Raw genomic sequence first — 20,335 nt, 5'->3', positions numbered from 1 at the left:
TGAGCAAACCTGATCGATCCTTGAGGGTCGAATTAGGAAAAGTGGACAATATTTTATTTTTCACCGGTGTGGCTGACTATACTTTAAACGTGAAGTTTGAGAGTGAATCTTTTCCTGGTGCACTTTTTAATTTTTTCCCTGACGCAGTTTACAAAGCCAGGTTCACAGCTGCTGGCGGCAGTGGCGGCTGTTTACATGACCCACAATTTAATTTGCTAGAGCAAAAAATAGAATGCATTTTCTCCTAAATTATTTTTCGGTTTAAATGTTGAGCGCGAGGACTTTTAAGTGTATTTGTTACAGGGTCAACATACAATCACTAATGAGTGTGAAATTTTGAAAAAAATGAGGCATGAAAATGTGGTGAAACTAATCGCGGTGTGCAGCGACCGTCATACAGGTAGAGTGCTTTTTGTTGGAAATCCTAAAATGTTGATAAATGAATTTTCCTGCAGGAAATCAAAGATCAGGCAACATTAATTTGATTCTCGAGTTGTGCGATTACGAACTTAAAAAACTTTTGAGAATTAAAGATTTTGAGATTAAGCCGGCGGAGATAAAACATGCGCTGCACCAGATATTCACAGCTCTGCATTATGTTCATTCCAAGAAGGTAGACTACTACTATTAATTTTTGTAAATATCGAGCGAGATGGTTGATTTTTTTCCTAGGTAATCCACAGAGACATCAAGCCCAATAATTTTCTGGTTAACAGAAATGGCATTCTGAAACTGGCCGACTTTGGTTTGGCGACGACAGTTTTCATTGCGACAGAACCAAGGTAAAAAAGGTCCCCGTAATTTCGGAAGATACTATAATAGCAAGATTTAAACAGGCCTTCAAGCAATTATTTGAATGAAATGTACCGTCCGCCTGAGCTTTTTCTCGGAGATCGATTTTACGGTGCTGCAATAGACATGTGGGCAGCAGGATGTGTTATGCCACAATTTTGGACTCGGAAGCAACTTTTTAAAGTAAGTTCACTGAATCAGGTTATTTAGACAGAGACTTTAATTTAGAGCAAAATTGTGGTTGAGAGGATGAAAAATATTTGTTGCGTTATTTGCTTTCACGGAATAATTTGGCAAAATTTTAGAACGCTATAATTTTCCCATCTCCTCGCGGTTTAATTAAAAAAAATAAGATCCCCACCCCTTTCATTCCAAGCTTAAAGACCGTCTTTGACGAAGTTTCTAAACACACCAATCGATTCTTGAAAGTGAATATTTTTGCCGACCGAAAAGTCCAGCGCGACATGATTGTGAACCCTTTTTTCTCGTCTAAACAATGTGAGCGTGTATGCGAGAACTGCGCATGCGTCAGAGCTGGTTTGAGCACTTGCAGAGAGACCGCCTGTACCATCCAGCCAGCTCTGACGCATGCGCGCAGTTCTCGCAAATATACGCTCACATTCAGAAACTTCGTCAAAGACGGGTTTGAATAAATATTTGGACTCTTCTCTACTTTAAAAATAATTAATCATCAATTAAAATCAATTCATTCAAATTTATGTGTAGAAAGAAGGTGAAGACCCATCCTTAGGCTTCTTCAAGGATCGTCTATATGCCATCTGCAGGTTGTGCGGTTTGATCACGCCACAAGTGTGGCCCGGTGTCGAGAATTTGGATTTGTACCACAAATTAATACCCGATCTTGGTCTTCCCCGTAGCCAGAAACGCGCAGTCAGGGGGATATTCACAAATGTCCTAGAAGATGAACACGCGACCGATCTTCTCGACAGGCTGCTGACACTCGATCCAAGGCAGCGAGCCAACAGTATAGAAGCTCTGAACCATGCCTATTTTCGCTCTAAACCTTATCCAACTCACTTGATGCTCGCTTTTCAACGCATTAATTATACTTTGAATATTGAATATAAACCACTAATGTTAATTTAGTGAACTGATTTGAAATTGAAAAATTAATTTCTTTGCGTGCAGCAAAATAATTGATTAAAAATATAGTTAAATGCAATGTCAACGTCAGTGTATTCTCATCTTATGAATAAACGGGTTAAAAACTGGGGATAGCGGCCATAAAAATTTAACTTCTGTCACTCAAACTGAACAAACTAAATCTCTCAAACAAATAAAGATGTCGCACTCAAACGTAGTGGATTTTTTGTTATTTTTCCTCCAAAATGTGATGAAGAGCATCTCTAGTTGGTCACTGTTTAAAAAAGGCTAGATTGTGTGCCTTTTTTGTCAACTTATTTCTCTGCACTTGTAGACCAGAGTGCGCAGTAGTAAATTCTCAGCTGTTAAAACAATAATTGTGATATAGTTGTCAGCCGCCTGTAAAAGAATTGCTTTCGACACCTTGATGTAAAATAAAGTAAATTTTAATATTGTTTTTCATCCGGGGACACTTCTTGCTGAAGGATTATTTTAGAGATTAACCAAAAACCTTGATTTTTATTTAAATTTCAGATTTTTACTTTGTGAAAATCGTTGCGCATGCAAATTTTAATTAGACCAAACGATGGTTATGTCAAATTTACACCAAAGGAAATTTTTAAAGGTCCGTGGTGTGTCTTTACAATTAGAAAAATTCATATTGGAGCAAAAAAAACTATCTTTTGCTCTGAAAAATGATTAATTTTCTTTATTTTATTAGAGCTCAAATTTCCTACCTTAAATTAAATTAATAAGAAATCGCATACTATCGTACATCCAATTTGAAAATCATGATTGCACGGAAATGGCTTTAAATTTTTACATTAAAAAACGATTCTCACTTCCCGCAGCATATCATTATGGATTTTTTTATTTAAAAGCTCTATAAATAATGCTGGCTATAACGTTTTAACACTCCTCGGCCTAATCTGCCAGCCGATAATTTTGCAGGGGCGTGAAAAAAATTGTACAGGAGTGGCTGCGGCACATATGCAACGGATTCGGTTACTTCTCCTGAGTAGTCCTAAACTGTCATGCATCAAAAAGAAAGGGACAAAAGCATCAAAGAAAGTTCCGTACGTCCTTCTATATTCATTGAATGGAAATTATATTCATTGCGCAGTAAAAAGCACCTAAATTCCTTTTAGTCTTCAAATTTAAATTAGAAAAAATCATCTCTGATACAAGATTTTCGTTATTTATTTAATAAAACTAATTAGATTCCAACTCAAAATTAATTTTGCATTGGAGATAATATCCTTAATTGTTTTACGAGCAAGACTTTTAGGCTGAGTATGTGGCGTGAAATTATTCATGCAACCCTTTTGATGGAGTTATTTCCTCCCCTTTCCCCCCTGAGCGGTCATCACACTTAACGCCATGCAGGGTCCTGTAAGATATTTTTTTATTCGTTCTGGACGAACAAGAAAAGTTTCAATATATTTATGCCGACCTGGTGGCTCTTCAATATTCGCATTGAAACGGTTCCTCTCCGCGGTCGCGGCCTTTAAATCGGCTGGCGCCTCCATTGAGGTAGGTCAGGCCTAAAAGTGTTAAACATTTTTTAACATATTAACTCGCGCCCCCCCATTTATTTCGAGTAACCCCTGCTGCAAGTGTCACAACGAATACAAAAACAAAGAGATTAAGATGAAGATTTACATTATTTCAACGCTCTTATGGTTTCAAATAGACCGTCACTGCATTCTCTCACAAATCAGTTATTTAACCAGCTCAGTTCCCGGCCGCCAAAAAGTCAACGGATTAACCCTCCGCCAGGTGGAGTGATGTGAAGGTGTTTTCCTAACCAGGTGTCTCACTCGTGAGGTGAATAAAACGTCGCATGCAACGTCTTACTGATCGGATAATCTATAGAAGGACTCTAGATTTCTATCGCCGCTATGCACCATCAGGTAAAATAGGACGTGTGTATTTGATTATTCAGTAATTATTTTCTGGCGCGTCTTAGAAATGGAGTAATGAGCACAAATCAAGTAGTTTTGAGTCAAAACAAACAAACAAAAATGGAATATATTCGGATTTTTATCCAATTTTTTATGTGTTTTATATTTTACATCACGTAACTTGATCGTAAAATAATTTTCAGCAGAAGAATGTTCTCTTATTTTTTTTAACTAAATATATAGTCATGAAACATTGATAGAATAATTGAATGAAAATCTTGCTCCCAAGTTTTTTTATGTTAATCATTTTTAAGTTTAATGGGAGGAAATAAATTTCACGGCACTTATTTGCAATTAAAATCCTCTTGATTGAGTGGCAGTAAAGAGTATTCAACAATGTACAAGAAATTTGTATTTTACGAGCAGTTTTTCACTCTTGAAATAGTTCGATTAAGAATGGGTGGAATTTTTGCTTAGTTGAATTTTTTAAGAGGTATTTCTATCACAAAAGGAGATGCGAGTTGCGGGTGGGTCTCCAATTTCGTTGCTAGTTTTTCTTTACGAGTGTTGGCGGACGCTTCCTACAATCGCTAATTCAAAAATTTCTGCAGCTAAAACTGAATTTTGTTTTGGAGGAAATAAAAGTACTGCAGATGAGAAATGCGGGACCAAAATGAACAGTTATTAAAAAAAAACCTCGGCGAAAAATTTAAAAATGTAACTCAAATAGATTATTGTTTAATTTCGTCAAAATCAAAAATAATATAGAGCGTTTGTAAATATACTAAATTATCAGATAAAATCCAAATTTGCCTGTCGTAAAATTACTTTATTTCTTTGATTTGATTCAGCACCTACATTACCACGATACGATGAAGCAGTTGCAGCATTATCGCGGACTGGACGTGTGTCTGCACGGCTTCGAGTGCGAGGAGATGGACTGCGAAGTGCCCAAGTGCCGCTTCATAAAATCGGTTATTCAGAACCACGCCAACTGCTCGGGCCGAGAAAAAAGTGGCGCGTGCAAAGATTGCGACACGATGACTGAATTAGTCAGGCAGCACAGCAAACGCTGCGACCTGAACGACTGTACAGTCCCTTACTGCCTACAGTTCCGGATAATGAGAGCTGGACAGCAGCCACAAAATCCACACAAGACGCCATGTATGATTTTTTAAAATAAGCTACACATGTTTTTGGATTAAAAGCAAAAGAAAAATGTTAAATCATCCTGAATCGCTATTATTTGTAAATAGTTCGTACTGTTTTAAGACACAAACCGGCCGTTCATTTACTACACTTTCTGCTAACTGCAATTTCAATTTAAATCAGCGGGTTCCAGATGTACGATAAAATTGGTTCGCACTGCGCAGATCCAAGATGGCGTCTGAATGTGGGAAACAAAAAGCCCTCTTTGGATTGCCGTACGAGTATCAAAAATTTGTTTTAACGATCCGAAGACTCAATTAGTGCAAGGAATGCAAATTATGTCACAATATTGACCAAAACTTGCTTCTTTTCGCGCATTTTCACACCATACTTCACGAAAGCCATATCCGCGCGTCGCACGAATTTGGACCCCGCTGAATCTTGCTTCGTTTGCAAATATTTTGTTCCAAGAGCTGAAAACGATTATAAATTCAGCCAATTGAGGTAGAAATATTAAAAAAAAAATCCAAGGTAAGAAACTGTTGCTGTCGTTTTAGCTCGCCGAGAATGAAGCAGGGTTGAACTTGAAATCAGTGCAGTTGTGCTAAATACCCTAAATACATAAAATACTTTCCCTAACCAAAATGACAAATTATTTTCAGCGATGATGCACCAGGCAGCGATTATTGAGAAGCAACAAAACCTGTGGCGGCTGCTGGACGAGCTCGCCGATAAAGCAACTGAAGTAGACCAATTGTAAGCAGGTTTAATTTAAAAATGAATACAATAATATAGGATCATCATGATATTCGAAACTGATTGTATAGGTTACAGTGCCAGGTTGTAATGCCTTATTTCCATCCAGTCTGGGAAGTATTGCCAAGGCTCGTACACCGAGCCAGGAGCATACAATTTCCTGCACCTTTAAATAATGTAGCTAACCCAGTGCAGGTAAATATATTCTGTATTATTTATTTGTTAACGAGAAGATCTAGGTGTAATTTTAATGGCGTGTCTTGATTTTATTTCAAATACTTGTGCTATTAAGAGGGAAGGGAAAATTCAAGTTTGAAGCCAAGTTTATAACCCGCGAAATAAAAGACTGAACAATAATTGTGATTGAGTTGAAGTATCATCCTGAAATTTTCGTCTTCCTAACCTTCTTTTTCATCCTATCATGACTTTTAAATTAACAAAAATGTCGTAGGTCAAAGGACAAGGCGACCTTTTTATAAATTTCGATTTTTAAGTATATTATCTCCCTTAATTTTTTTCAGTTCAGGGCCAAAATATAGCCTGTGAAATTTTGCACAAGCATTAAAAAGAATTTTAAAACCAGTTTAAATTGAAAATTGACCAGTTGTATAAACCCTTAAGTGTTCAAAGCCGCCACCGTATACTTTTGTTATAAATTTAGTTTTAAGGCACTTCCGCTGTGATTTCAGACTCAATCCTGCTACTATGCATTCTTCACTTAATTTATTTTCTTTTGACGTGCTGAAAACCAAAATCAGTCCAGCCATTCGCCGTTGAAACGCTGGAAAAGATTTTTTAATTCAAAAAATAGTGTTTCACGATTCTACTGCGATTGGCTTAACTGATTTTGGTTTTCAGCACGCCAAAAGAAAGCACATTAAGTGAAGAATGCACAGTAGCTAGATTGAGTCTGAAATCGCAGCGGAAGTACCATAAAACTAAATTTATTGAGAAAGTAAACGGTGGCGCCATCTATTGGCAGCTTCAAACACTAAGGGTTTATTATATGTACAACTGGTCAATTGCCTTAAATAAAATCTTTCGCGACCAATATCTTCTAATTAATCGTAGTTTTAACCAAAATGAACCATTTAAAATCAAATTAAACCTTCAGTTTAGTTAAAACACTAAAAATGGTAGACTAATTTCAATCATCCAGTTTGGTAAATTAAATTATTAATTTTCTTTGAAGTGTTTTTCTGGTTTCAGACGAAATTTAATTTAATTCTTTTTTTAAATTCAATTTTTGAAGGCTAGTTTTATGAACTTCAACCAAGCTGGCAGATTTGCGCCTGGACTACCTGCAGTCCCCGCAATGCCAAGCAGCAGCAGAAAGCGCCGCAAACAAGAGCGAAACAACATTCAGCAATTATGCAGGCAGATGCCGAATTTCCCAAATTTCACGCAAAGTAGTGCTCGCCAGATCAATTTCGCCACGCACACGCATTCCGCAAGTAATAATCCAGCACCAAATGGGAGGATATTGAATGAGGAATTTCCGAATTTGAAGAGAATGACGATCCAGGATAATCCAGCCCAAGAATCGTAAACCTTGTTTTGAAAGAAAAGCTTCTGTTGATCTCATAAAAATGGTGAAAATAAATTTTGGTAGATTTCAATTAGAAAATCTATGCGGTTTTTTATTTGATAAAGCCGTTTTGTAAGGAAGGAGGGAAGATGAAATAATTTTACGAGTATCAGTCTCGCTGCATTTGTTTAGGGGATCACCAATGGCTTTTGAACTCTGATCACATGAAATAATTTTAGAATGACAATACAAAATTAGACTTCCGAGACTTTCTGTGCATGAAAAACATATTTTTTATTTTAAAATTTAGCTAAGTGCGCGTACGTTAAAAATAGTGGTTTACATTCTGTTTTTTTTTCAGTTTCAACCATGGAGATTTTTAGCTTGTAAATCGCGAGTTTGAAAGCAAATAAATTTGTATACATACACTGCAAAAAATTAAAGTGGAATGATACTGGGCAACAATTGAAAATAATTTGAATTGTTGGATGCCATAAACAATTGATCGATAAACAATTTGTTCAACAATTTGCAATAAGAAAAAAGACCTTCCTACAGTAAAATTCAAATTTTGCCAATTTTCTCCAAAATTTACTGTGATTGAACATATTTTCTTGGCATATTCCGATTCCTCTCGTCGAGATCTGTCCAACGGTGTATGCCACTTATTGGGGAAACTCTTGCTTTTGAAATTAAATCGGATTTCAAGTAAGGAGACAGCCATTACCATTTGAAAAGCGTGCTAACTTTCCAGCCAATTTTCTCGAATTTAATCGAAAGTTTTCTACATGTGTCTGAAATAATGTGTTTAAAAACATTCAAATCTGTCTAAATCGCACTGAAAACTCAGTCTAATTTTTACAGCTTCATTTTATGTACCCAATATTTATTTTCTTTATTTAACGTGTGACTATAGAGAGCATGAAAGGCAAAAACTGTGAAAGTTCAGACAATTTATTACCGTCGAAGAGTTAAAAATGTAATTATAAATCTAATAAAAGCACATTTTTATTAATTTTGTATTTTACCCATTAGTGTGTTAGTGCGTTGTGCTGTACCGCAAGACGTTCTGTGGCTGTGTTCGTGGTAGCGTGCGCCACTTGTGGAGAAACTATTAACTATAACGAGGAAGTCACGCGAATGTTTACCGCGGGAATAATCCTGCAGAGCAGTTCTGCGCTGGTATAATCAGGGTTCGCCAATTTAGCAATGCGCAAAAATGCACCACTGGTTTTTTGCGCAAAAAACCGGCTGGAAAAAACCACCAGTTTTGGGTTTTTCCGCATATTTCCGAATTTATCCCAAAAATAGTCCATTTTTGCTCCAAATCAGTCTGAAATTTCATAAAATTACGTTGAGAGTTAAAATTTTCTGTCTCTTGAAGGAACCCGTGGCTCTAATACTGATTTTGGGGATTTTGAAAAATCCCTATTTTTGGTCATCCATCATGAGATTTTTTTATTTTCCATAAGAATGCATGTGTTTTGGAAAAATGTGCAAAATTGCAGAAACCCCCCCCCCCCCAAAAAAACAGTTTTTTGCAATGCAGTGGGTTTTTCCGGAAAAATGCGGGTTTTTGCGAACCCTGGGTATAATAATAATTATAAGAAAAAGACGCAACAGAACGCAAACAGGAGAAAAAAAACATATATTTTTATCAATATGCGGCACAGTTTGAGACACATGGGAAATTATAATTTCATGTTTATTTCAATTCGTCGCTGATATCAAATTACGAAGCTCTGCGAGGGACCAAAATAAATTATTTTCCTAGCGATTGGTTATTTAAAGACCTCCAGATATTTTAGATTCGGTTGAGCGAGGCGATTGGACTTATATCTTTTAAAAACGAATAATAGGAATATTGGAATTACCTTCCCACAAGTGCGCATTATGTAGAAAGTTTTTATTCTTTTATATTTGTAACAAAAACACGTTGGGATTAAAATTCTTGCCCAACGATTTCACACGCTTTCAAAAAAGCTGAATTAACCCTGCTTACCAGCTTAATGTGTTGTACGCCTATTTCAAAACGATTTTGTGCTTTTGTCATCTTCGAGAGAACGATTACACCCGCGCCGCGAAGGCGAATAGGCAGGCCTAAAGGCCGTTCATCCCTGAAAAGTCAGAAAATAAGGTGCTGACAGTATACAGCATTGACAAACATGTTGTTGTTTGGGCAGCACAATTATTTTGCTCAATGCCCTCACTCCTCACAAACATGATTAATGTCGTGTCTCTCTTTTCAATGAAAGACCGCAGATTTTTCTCAATCCAACGTGTTGCTTTATTGAGTTTTGAAATTTATCTTTTGTTTAATCTTCTATTCAATGAAATACAATATCTCCTTTCGTCCATGAACTCAACTATTATATAATTGTGGAACTTTTCTCGAATCCATTCAGGTGCACGCTCTGCAGGGTGGCATTCCATCGGCTACAAAAGAGTTTGAACAACACCATCGACATCGACACATTCACCTGAGAACAGAGAGCAGAGCGACGCAAAGGGGGTGACAGAGAACGTAGCAATTCTACCATTCTAAATTTGAAACTCAACATGCAGACTTCAGACAGAAAACACGATGGTATGGATTCTGCTTGCAAGAAGGTATTTGATGTGTTTTTATTTTAAAGCAAAATTGTCTGTTTGAGACAGATTTTAGTATAGGATTTTCTTGCGTACTCAAACTTTTACTATTTTTCATTTCGCTAGATGAATCTACATCAACCAAAACTGACATTTTCAATTGTAAAACCAAGGGTTGCATTTGCTTACTGCTGGTTATTAACAAGTTTTACTGCTTAATTTTGTGGAAGAAATGAATTTACACCTTTTTTTCCCTATGAAAATCTAAAATATGCGGTCGGAGTGGTCAAAATCTTCTCTAATGTGCAATTATTTTCTTTTAAATTGCTGTTATTTGCTACCTCAATTTTTTCAATTTGTGATTTTTTTAATTTAGGCAGAATTTAACGCTACTATGAGCTGGTGAATTTTAATTAAGCCAAACATAGACCCCTTTTTAAAATCTGCAATTTTTGAAAAAATAAAAAAACTCAAGACTCAAAAGTACTATTTTTTATTTTCTCGCTATTAAATTTGCTTAAATTTTCTCACCCCGGAAGCAATTAATTTCCTTTCCTAAAAAAAGAGGGCGTAAAACCAGTAAAATTCGAAAAATTAGATTTTGGGGCATGGACAAAATAGGCTTGAATCTTGATATATTTTGTTTTTCTGAAATCAAGAAATTTGAAGTTTTGTTTTTGCCCGCTGAAGGAGTTCCGTCCTCGGATCAACGTGCGGGACGTGTCGTTGGTGCACTACTTTCTCACCTTGTGCAACGAAGGCGGTTGCGGCCACCCTCACTGCTGCAGCCAGCTGAATGCCACTCTGCGCGAGCACAACGGCACAGACTGCGCCCGCGGATCCAACTGCTTCTATTGCAAGGCGGTGATGCTCTTGATCCAGGACCACTCCAGAGGCTGCACCCTTTTCGCCTGTCCTGTGCCGCGCTGCGTGGAGAGTGGCGAAAGGTCGACGTTCGAACGATTGTTCCTCGCAGTCTTGACTGATTATCATAAGAGAGGAATCATCATCCAAGGTGAGTTTTACAGGCCATAATAAAATAAAAAAATGGCAATTATTAATATATATTAGGTACGAAAGAATTGCATTTATTTGCTTAATATTTTCCGTTTCAAACCTAAATTAAAAAGTACGCCTTTTTTAAAGTATATTTTAACTTAAAACTGTTTAAAATTGAAATAATTCCTTTATTTTATTTATTTTGGACAAATCTGGAAACTATAAATTATTTTAAAATATTTTTTTCCAGCTGACGAGGATCATGTTGCGTGAAACCCTGAGCAGAAATTAAATATTTAAATTTAAGTTGAAGCCCAACTGCCGACGATGAGGAGACCCCTGTGGTACAGTTTTAAGGTTTAAATTTAATAAATTATTTGAAGCTAATCTCAAGCAAAAGTTCGCTGAACTGTCAAGACTGGAATAAATCGCGGGTCGATCAAAACCACAATTAAAGACTGATTTAACGGCTAAGCAATAAATTAATGAAGCTCAAACTGATGATGAGAATTTTCATTTACTGCACATATAAACACAAGCAAGCTAATCTTAATATTTCAAAACCATAAATTGGTAATAAGGCATTCTCGGTGAAGCCAACTGATAATAATTAAGCTTCAGGTATCGTAATTTTGCGGCTGTCAGAGTTGGTTAATTTAAGTGAATCAAAATGCTAAAATATATACATAGCTGGGAACTCGCCACTTGTTTGCTGGTTTTCGCACCTTTACAACAGTTTCAGGGACAAATTTCTGGCGTGTTTCAGAAAAAGACCTCGTTGTGGGGAAGAGAAAGATGATCACATTGGGCGCAAATTCCTCTCTGCGGTCACTCGCGGGCTCCTTGCCCTGGCCCACGGGATGTGCCGAGCAGATGAGGTTCGAGATGAAATTAATTAAAAACAATTGTTTTAACTAAACAATTAATCATCTCGTTTGATAGACCTGCTTTGAAAATAGGGATGGTTTAAAAAATCATATAATTAAATTTTTGAAACAATTTAAAGGAATGATACTGGAAAAGCCTGGAAAATGCTTGTTGCCAATGCATAAACTCATCCCTTAGGATTCAGTTAAAGCCTAAATTGACCTAGGAAGCCATGTAATTTTTTGAGAAAATTGGCTGGAAAGTTAGCGTGCTTTTCAAATGGAAATAGCTGTCTCCTTACTTGAAATCCGATTTAATTTCAAAACCAAGAGTTTCCCCAATAAGTGGTATACACCGTTGGACAGATCTCGACGAGAGGAATCGAAATATGCCACGAAAATATGTTCAAGCACAGTGAATTTTGAAGAAAAATGGCAAAATTTGAATTTTTATTGTAGGAAGGTCATTTTTTACTATTGCAAATTGTTGAACAAATTGTTTATCGGTCAATTGTTTAAGGCATCCAACAATTTAAATAATTTTCAATTGTTGCCCAGTATCAAAAAATGAATTAAGCACCAATTTTTTTCTATTGGTTGCATTTTGCATTTTTAAATTTTATTTCTTCGTTAGATTAATTTAACAATAATTCAATTGCTAAAACTATTATCAATTAATTTGCGCAGGTGAAGTATTTAATATTGATCTTTTCTATCATTGAAAATTTAAATTCCGAACGTTGCGTTACTCTAAATTCCCTAAATTCTGAGTTTTGTTGTTTTTAGCATGACACGGTTACATAGTGCAGATCTATCACAAAGAGTCATCACGTTTGTGCCGCGGAAAAATTCCGATCTCCAACTTGTCCCTTAAATGTAGCAAAATTCCGAATGTACTTGTAGGAAAGTAGCAATACACTCGATTCTAACCACAGTCACGTGATCAGCGACAGCGTGACGTCAGCTTCAATCCAAATAAAGTGAGAATTTTATTTAAAAGACCAGACTTTTTTCCGCGGCATGAACTAATCTGTCATTCGGGGTGAAATTTAAAGTGAGATAATAATGTGGAACGGTGGTGCGGAAGCCTCTATCAGGCTGGGGGAAAATATAGTATCCTCTCCCGATCTACACTAACGCCGTACAGCTGGCAACACCGCGAGTTGGGCCACAACAGACCAACAGTTGAACAGTTGTGACGCTCTTTAGTGCAGCCACTGCAACAGCATCCTCTGCCAGTGCCTACTGCCCACTTTCCGTAAAGGGAGAGCAGTGGATTTCATCCACACCATTAAAAACTGGCACGTTGCGACTGTTAAGTCCTCACTTCGCAGATTATTTTTAAGGAAAGCAGCATGATTTAAACGTAAGTTTATTTCTTAATTGTTTATCGGATTATTACAGAGGGATTATAATATTTGAATTAAATCGAAATCCATGCACAAACCGTAATATATTTTATATTAAAAAAGCTCCTATTTACATTGTGGCTTGGGGCACTTTTGCAATATTAAATTTAAGGGCCTTAAGGGGGGTTCACCGGGGGGCAGCTGACTGTGAGAAGCCATTTCGGCACTGAAGGCTGTATGCATAAATTTAAAATCTGGGTAATCAAGGTTGCTGGTTCTAATAATGGAAAATAATAACAACGCTTTTTCGGCTTTACATCCCTCACCCCAAAAAAGGGTTTCTCTTCGCCACCATACTTTAGGAATGTAAAATTGGTAAAATCAAACATAATGGAATAAAAAACGGAAACGTTGGAATGAAACTAAATAAATTTTCCTTAATTGACTATGTAATGTATACGCATGGAGCAAAAAATTCAAGATCAATGATATACATAAGCCTTTTTATTTTTTTAATTTACCATTAAAAAAATAATGCGCAAAAATGTACCACTGGTTTTTGCGCTAAAAACCGGCTGGAAAAACCCACTAGTATTGGGTTTTTTTTCCGCATTTTTCCGAATTTAACCCGTAAATAGTCAATTTTTGCTCCTAAAGAGTCTGAAATTATGGAAAAATTACGTTGATAGTTAAAATTGTCAGTTTCTTGGTGTAACCAGTGGTTCTAATACTGATTTTGGTGAGTTTGAAAAACCCTGATTCTCTTCCGCATCAAACGTGAACAATTTTTTGCTGTTAAGATCACCATGAGTCAAAATTTATATTTCTAGCATTGTTTTGGAGGTCACTCAAAGTTTGGAAAAATTTAAACAGCAATTTTAAGACGAAATCTCAAGGTGGAGATATTTTCCAAGATAAGAAAGCAGAATGACAGTTTGATTTTATTATTCTATTATGATTTTTTTTAATTTCCTGACTAAATTGTCTTTGAAATATGCATTCCTATTAATTTAACATCTTTTAAAACAAATTTTAAAAGCTTAGTTGAAAATCTCTAAAACATAAAATCATATGTGAAACTGGGAGCCAATTTTTTTTTTTTTGTTTTTAAGAAAACGTTAGAATTATTGCCGAGTCCATTAGTTACGTAAGTTTGGATCAAGTGCTTTAACTGGACGGCTACCTAATTAATGAACATTACTTGATAATTAATTTTAACAATTTCAGCTCCTCCCATCCAATGCCTGACGGCCCCGCTGGACCGCAATGGCCAGTTTCGTGGAAGAAAATGAGAAAGGGATGAAGAAAAAAGTGCTTGAGATGACGGCTTGACTCTGCAACTCGCCCACACAACCATGCTCTTCTCCAGCGTGAACATCGCCCAGGATCCGTCTTGTGGAGTTATTATTGCTGCTTTGTGTTTCGTGCCGAGTGTCTTTGTGTGTTTGTGGTTCGGATCACAAAAAATCGGATGAGCTTCGAGCCTGCTCAGTCCTTCGACAACGTTTCCTCTGCTGTGACTGGTGAGTGTGGCGATTTTCTTGACTGATTTTTTGCTGAAATGACTCGATTTTTAATTCGTACAATCGCGCTTGTTCAATTTATCGAAAAAAAAAACATTTCCCACGGTGTGCGATGGGGATCACTTGTCTTAAATAGTGTAAGAAAAGGAGTTAAAAGAAGATGCTCTCCTGTTAAGTACCTGAAGGAAGCTCCCCTACAGCGTTCCCTCAAACTTCAGTCGGTGGTGCGCAGAAACGATATCCGCGTCAAAAACGATATCCAATATCTGATATTGATATGATATTCTAAATATCTGCGATGATATTGATATTTTACACCAAAATATCAAGATATATCAGATATTTTTCCGAAATATCAGCTGATATTTTCTGATATTCAAAATATCAACGATGATATTGATATGATTATTTAAAATATCATATCAAAATTGATATATCAAAGTTGATATACCGAACCCTAGTGCGTAGGGTAGTTTGCGAGGTTGTCTCAGCGAGAGTGGCTGACAGAATAATTATTCTTGACCTCCTCAAACAAATACTTGTTGCTTGCTCTCTGCGCGCTGCAGGTTGACGTGCTTTCAGTCGGAGCGTACTGATTTATCAGGTATTATTATTTATTTTTCTTGACCCTTATTTTCCACCGCGACCCTCGCCGAGAATAGCGTGATTAAGAACTCTACGGTCGAGCGAGCGACCGGCGTTGGGTGCAAGTGCGAGATGAGTGAAAACGCCGGCGTTTAATTTTTCTTTGCCAAAAATTTGAAACCGCCAATCCTACCCCTTTTGGGGGACGCGACGGATGAGTCTTTAAATGAAAAATTTTAAACACCGCTCGGACGGACACACAGCCACAGGCATGGGGGGGGAAAAAGGTGGCTGCTGCAGTTTATGCGCTCGAGATTGATTTTTCTTACCTGCACATTCAAGAGGTTCAATATGTTGGGTGGTTTGGGGTGGGATGCGTTCCTAATCCCCCCGGCCTGCTCTGGATCACGGTGTGCCGGAAAAAAAATCTTTGCAACGCTGTACTTGATTGTGAGAGGAACACAATCTAGTTGTCTTTTTTTCTTATTAAATTTACGCTATTTATTTGATCTTGAGGCAAATATATGCCGAGCCGCTTCAATCAGATCGCCCCAGGGATTTTAAAAGAGCCTCGATGAAAAGGGTTTAAAGTGTTTCAAATTTACGAGAAAATCTGATTCGATAGTGTACACTGTACTGCCTTCCCTCTGACAGTCATGATTTATTTTTTTACATTGTGGCGCCGTCTCGCCATCTAATATCTTGCGGAGGGAGAACATTTTGTTTGATTGCTGTCGTGCGACCCTAAAGGTGCAGTGGAGAGAAGGCTAGTCGCACACCCTTTTGTTCTGCCACCTGCTTGCGATACAGGTTAAAATACAAATAGCTATTTGGACGGTAGGGGCGAGACGGCGCCACACTGCTTCCCTCCAAAGCATCACTTTTTACCGATCTCTTCATTAAGGAAGGAATGTATTAAGGTTGTAATTGTTTGATATTTTCCCTGCTTAATTCCAAAATTTGCCTCTCTACAGCCTCATTATTTGAAATTCAGGAAATTATTCCATGCATTACAATAATTTGGAAACTGGCGATCGGGACGAAATTTAATTGCGAAATAGTTTATGACTAGAGTTTGAGGTGGAAAAGAGTGGCATCCTCAAATTTTAAATTTTCCCTTGTTTGAGAAAATTGCTAGTTATATTGGTTCCAGTTGGGATTGGAATGGAAAAAGGCACGCTTTTCATTGCCAAGATATTTTTTACGGACTTGAAAGATTCCCTGTACTTAAAAAAAGCATCATTTGAAGAAGTGACCAAATTTTCTGCTGTTCTCTCTGTGGCCAATTGATTTATCACAATAAAAAATATTGTATTATTTGTTGCAGGAGATGGAGGCTCTGACTGAAACCATCAAGCTGACGATAACGATGATCGTCTGGAGGCTCCGGGAGGGCATTTTTGGATTTCTTATTTTGCCTGTCAGAGTGGTAAGAGCCTTTAGATTTTAACGATTAAATTAAAATAATCGATTAAAACTGCACAACAGTGAACAAATGTTCGTCAGTGTCAAATTTCTGCAACCTACTCATTAGGGAACTTACTTAATTGCGTTTTGTTGGTTTCAGCTCCGTCCCTTACGCTGTGAAACTTTCGGCGGCAACAGAGAATGCCAAAGAATAAAAGGGAACAAAGTAGCGCGTTCGCCCAGCACAACAACAACTTTCATCCCTTAGACGACTGACCTTCATTAATGTGATTTAGAGGGCTGCCAGCAATCTGGCATGTGGCCCTAAAATCAGTGTACAAAAATTTCGATTAAGCCGGTTTTTATCCGGCTAAAGTGGCAATAATTGGCTTAAATTAAGCTTCCTTAAACTGGAAGATGTAAATTAACAAGAAAATGTTTTCGCATCAAATATCATGATTTTAAATGAAAACTTATATTTTAAATCATAAATATCATGATATTTAAGCCAAATTAAAATTGTACTACGCATTTATTATTCATTTGAGCTCGTTTTGTGCCTTAAAATTCAACTAATTTAAAAAATGCCAATGTTAGCCTCGCAAAAATTGCTTTGGTTTCATCCGGTTTTAACCGCCCTGGCAAAACCCAGCTCGTCAAAATTGTGAACACTGCCTACAATTAATTTCTAATTGACCAGTTGCATAAACCCTTAGTTATTGAAGCCGCCAACAGATAGCGCAATCACAGACTTTCTTAAAAATTTTGTTTTAAGCGGATTTAAGGCATTTCCGCTGCGATTTCAGACTTAAATTAGCTATTTTGCATTCTTCAATTAATTTGCTTTTTTTGACGTGCTGAAAACAAAAATCGGTTCAGCCATTTTTGCCGTAGAAACGTTGGAAAATATTTTTGTATTTCAAAAAAATAGTTTTTCATGATTCTACGGTGATTGGCTGAACCTATTTTGGTTTTCAGCACGTCAAAAAATAGCAAATTAATTGAAGAATGCACAGTAGCTAGATTGAGTCTGAAATCGCAGCGGAAGTGCCTTAAAATCGAAAGTCTACGGTGGCGCCATCTGTTGGCGGCTTCGAACACTTACGGTTTATGCAACTGGTGAATTAGGGGGGATTTAAATTTTTGACTTGTATACTTGTATGTGGCTGTAACCTACTATTCATCTTGTAACTAATATTTGGATACTCGTATGACTTGTGATACTTATTCTTGTTTAACTAATACAGTCATGATACTCGTATCCAAATGCTCGTTGCAATGTGTTACCTTTTATAAATTTTTTAAATAAATATCCCTCTAATGAAGTCTCGTGACCATTATTTTCACAAGTTACCATTTTGGCGCCTACAGCACCTAATTTTGGATTTTATTACTTTCAAGTTGACTATCGGGTGTATGTTTTAACAAATAAAATTGTCAACTATTCAGTCAAACCAAATTCCATACTTAAAAGCTCTTATTTTTAATTAAATTAAATCTAAAAGACATGTCAAATTCATTGACATATCTCTCGTCTTTGCCATAAAACAATCGGACCAGCCCACTGGAGGGAGAAAGCAAGCGACGATGGACTTCTGTCGCCATCGAGAGAGACGAAAAAGGTTACCATCCTCCCGGACGCAGCTGACACTTGAGGAAGAGGCTGGCGTGAATCCTGGTGTAGTAAGGAGAATAAAGCTTTACCTTGTAACTTATTGTTAGTTGGCGCAGGCACGCCAGCTTAAGTTTTGCACCTCTTAATTCTTCGATGCAATATGTATGTAGCAGTTTTTGATCAATTTATTTTACATTTTGCAACAGTAAAAAAGAACTTTGCAACAGTCAAAATTGTTATTTTTGCAATTTTCTCCAAAATTTCCAGCAATTAACCACATATTCTTGGCGGATTTTCATTCCTCTTGTCGAGAAAATAAATAAATCTTTAAGGGAAACTCCTTGTTACGAATTAAAATCAGATTTCACTAAAGGAGAGTCCTCACTGTATGAAAATAATGCTAACTCTTCAGTCACTTTTATAAAAACTTGGCTTCAATTGAATCCTAGACGTGAGTTCACGCTTTTGCAAACCTCTTTAATTGTTAGGATTTTTATTTTTTCTGGAATCCCTACAGTAGTATTATTCCATTCCATAATATTAGTTTTGACCTGGTAAGAGAAAAATAACAGACCGGTGTTTAAGTAGTTATGAATTCTTTTATTGCAAATCCACAGCCCGAGTGAACCACACAATGCTTGCTTTCTCGGAGAATTGAGTAAAAACGCTGCAAAATGGTCCACCGACGTGTCTTCTCCTTCTCTCAGTACAAAAAGCACGTTAATCAATATTCGCATTGGCGCCGGGGCCGGACGACGCCGAGAGTAGCACCATGACAATTTAATTCATTCAACTCGCGATTAGTAAAAAAATGCGTCGTTGCGCTGTGGAGCTAGGGGACAGGCAACACGATGATTTTAATTAATTCTTCAGTCTGTCTCGCAGTGAGACCAGCTCACAAACAATAATATTCGCGAGCGGCAGTCGTGTCACAGCCAACTAACTGCACCTTCCGTCCTTTTTTAAATTCTTTGTTGCAGCAACAGAGTGAACACAAATCCAAATGCAGGCTCAGCTCGAAAAGGCCATGTGGTCCATCGTCGAGTCCTCGCTCAGAGGCGTCTCGTTCGACAGTTCGTAAGAGCTCTCGTGCATGCCGCCGGAAAAATAGCGCACATCGCGGTCCCGGTCCAGCTGTAAATCGTGTACAACTCCTTCAATCATGTAGTAACCTGGACCGCCGCTGGGAGAGAAGTACGCTGGAAAAATTGAAGAGAAAAAATTAATTTCTGGCACAATTTTAAATATTTGATGGTTTAAAAGAGAGCTATTAAGGTCTGAAATTTTTAATTAATGTCAATTTCTCCTTTTAATAATTAAAACCCCTTGAATGAGGTTGGTTCAGTCCATTTTTAAAAGTGAATATTATTTAAAAATACTGTTAAATATAACAGAAGCATTTCAGCCTAGATTTAATAAATAAAAAATTAAAAACAAAATTCTTACGATGTGCGAGGACGTCCTGGTTAACAGACTGTGCGACGGCGAGGCGAACGTTAGGCACAGGCAGGGTCCTTTGCCAGGTGTTCTAGCATGGGCAAAATGCGACTGGCGAAGGTCTCAGGGCTAACCGGCGGATTGGGCAGCCGGATCAGGTGACCGCAGAGCAGCGAAAAGCTCTGGCGGCGCATCCACCGCTCCGTCACCACGTAGAGCTCGTTCTAACTTCACAATCATCTTTCGTTTGATAGACCTTATTGTTAGAGAAAGGATATAATTATGTTTTTTAAAAAAAATCCGGATATCATAAAATTTTTGAAATAACAAAAATTAATTAAGAAGATGAACGCACGAATTTTTTTTGGCTGGTCCTATTTTTCAATTTCATTTCTTTATTAGTTTCATTCCATTCAACAATAATTCAACTGTAAAAATATCAATAATTAATGTTCGCAGTTCGCAGGTGTGTACTTTAGAGTGCTTTGCGCGGGTCGCGGGTTTGAGGGTTGAACCCGCAAAACCCGCACCAAACCCGCGGGCGCGGGTCCAGATTTTGCAAATCCAATATGGCGGATTGCGGGTGCGGGTTGGCGTAGTGCGGTTTGGTGCGGGTACGGGTTGAAATTTTGAAAAAAGATATGGGTTCGGTTTGGGTGCGGTACGAAATAAGCGGGTTCGGTGCGGGTTTGGGTTGAAAATTTGTTCCCGCGCAAAGCAAAGTTTGGCCGG

General features: G+C 37.4%; 1 long non-coding RNA gene across 1 annotated transcript; it reads right to left on the bottom strand.

Annotated features, from left to right (window-relative positions):
- Window positions 1-18,745: 18,745 nt before the first annotated feature.
- Window positions 18,746-19,825, bottom strand: LOC135939042 (uncharacterized). The gene is made up of 2 exons (XR_010574709.1): window positions 19,613-19,825; window positions 18,746-19,365 (listed from the first exon to the last, which is right to left on the bottom strand). It is a non-coding gene; the product is annotated as an uncharacterized LOC135939042 (long non-coding RNA).
- Window positions 19,826-20,335: the final 510 nt, after the last annotated feature.

Source organism: Cloeon dipterum, chromosome 3 (assembly GCF_949628265.1).
Source record: "Cloeon dipterum chromosome 3, ieCloDipt1.1, whole genome shotgun sequence".
Classification (NCBI taxonomy): Eukaryota; Metazoa; Arthropoda; class Insecta; order Ephemeroptera; family Baetidae; genus Cloeon; species Cloeon dipterum.
This window is presented reverse-complemented; position numbering and strand designations above follow the sequence as displayed.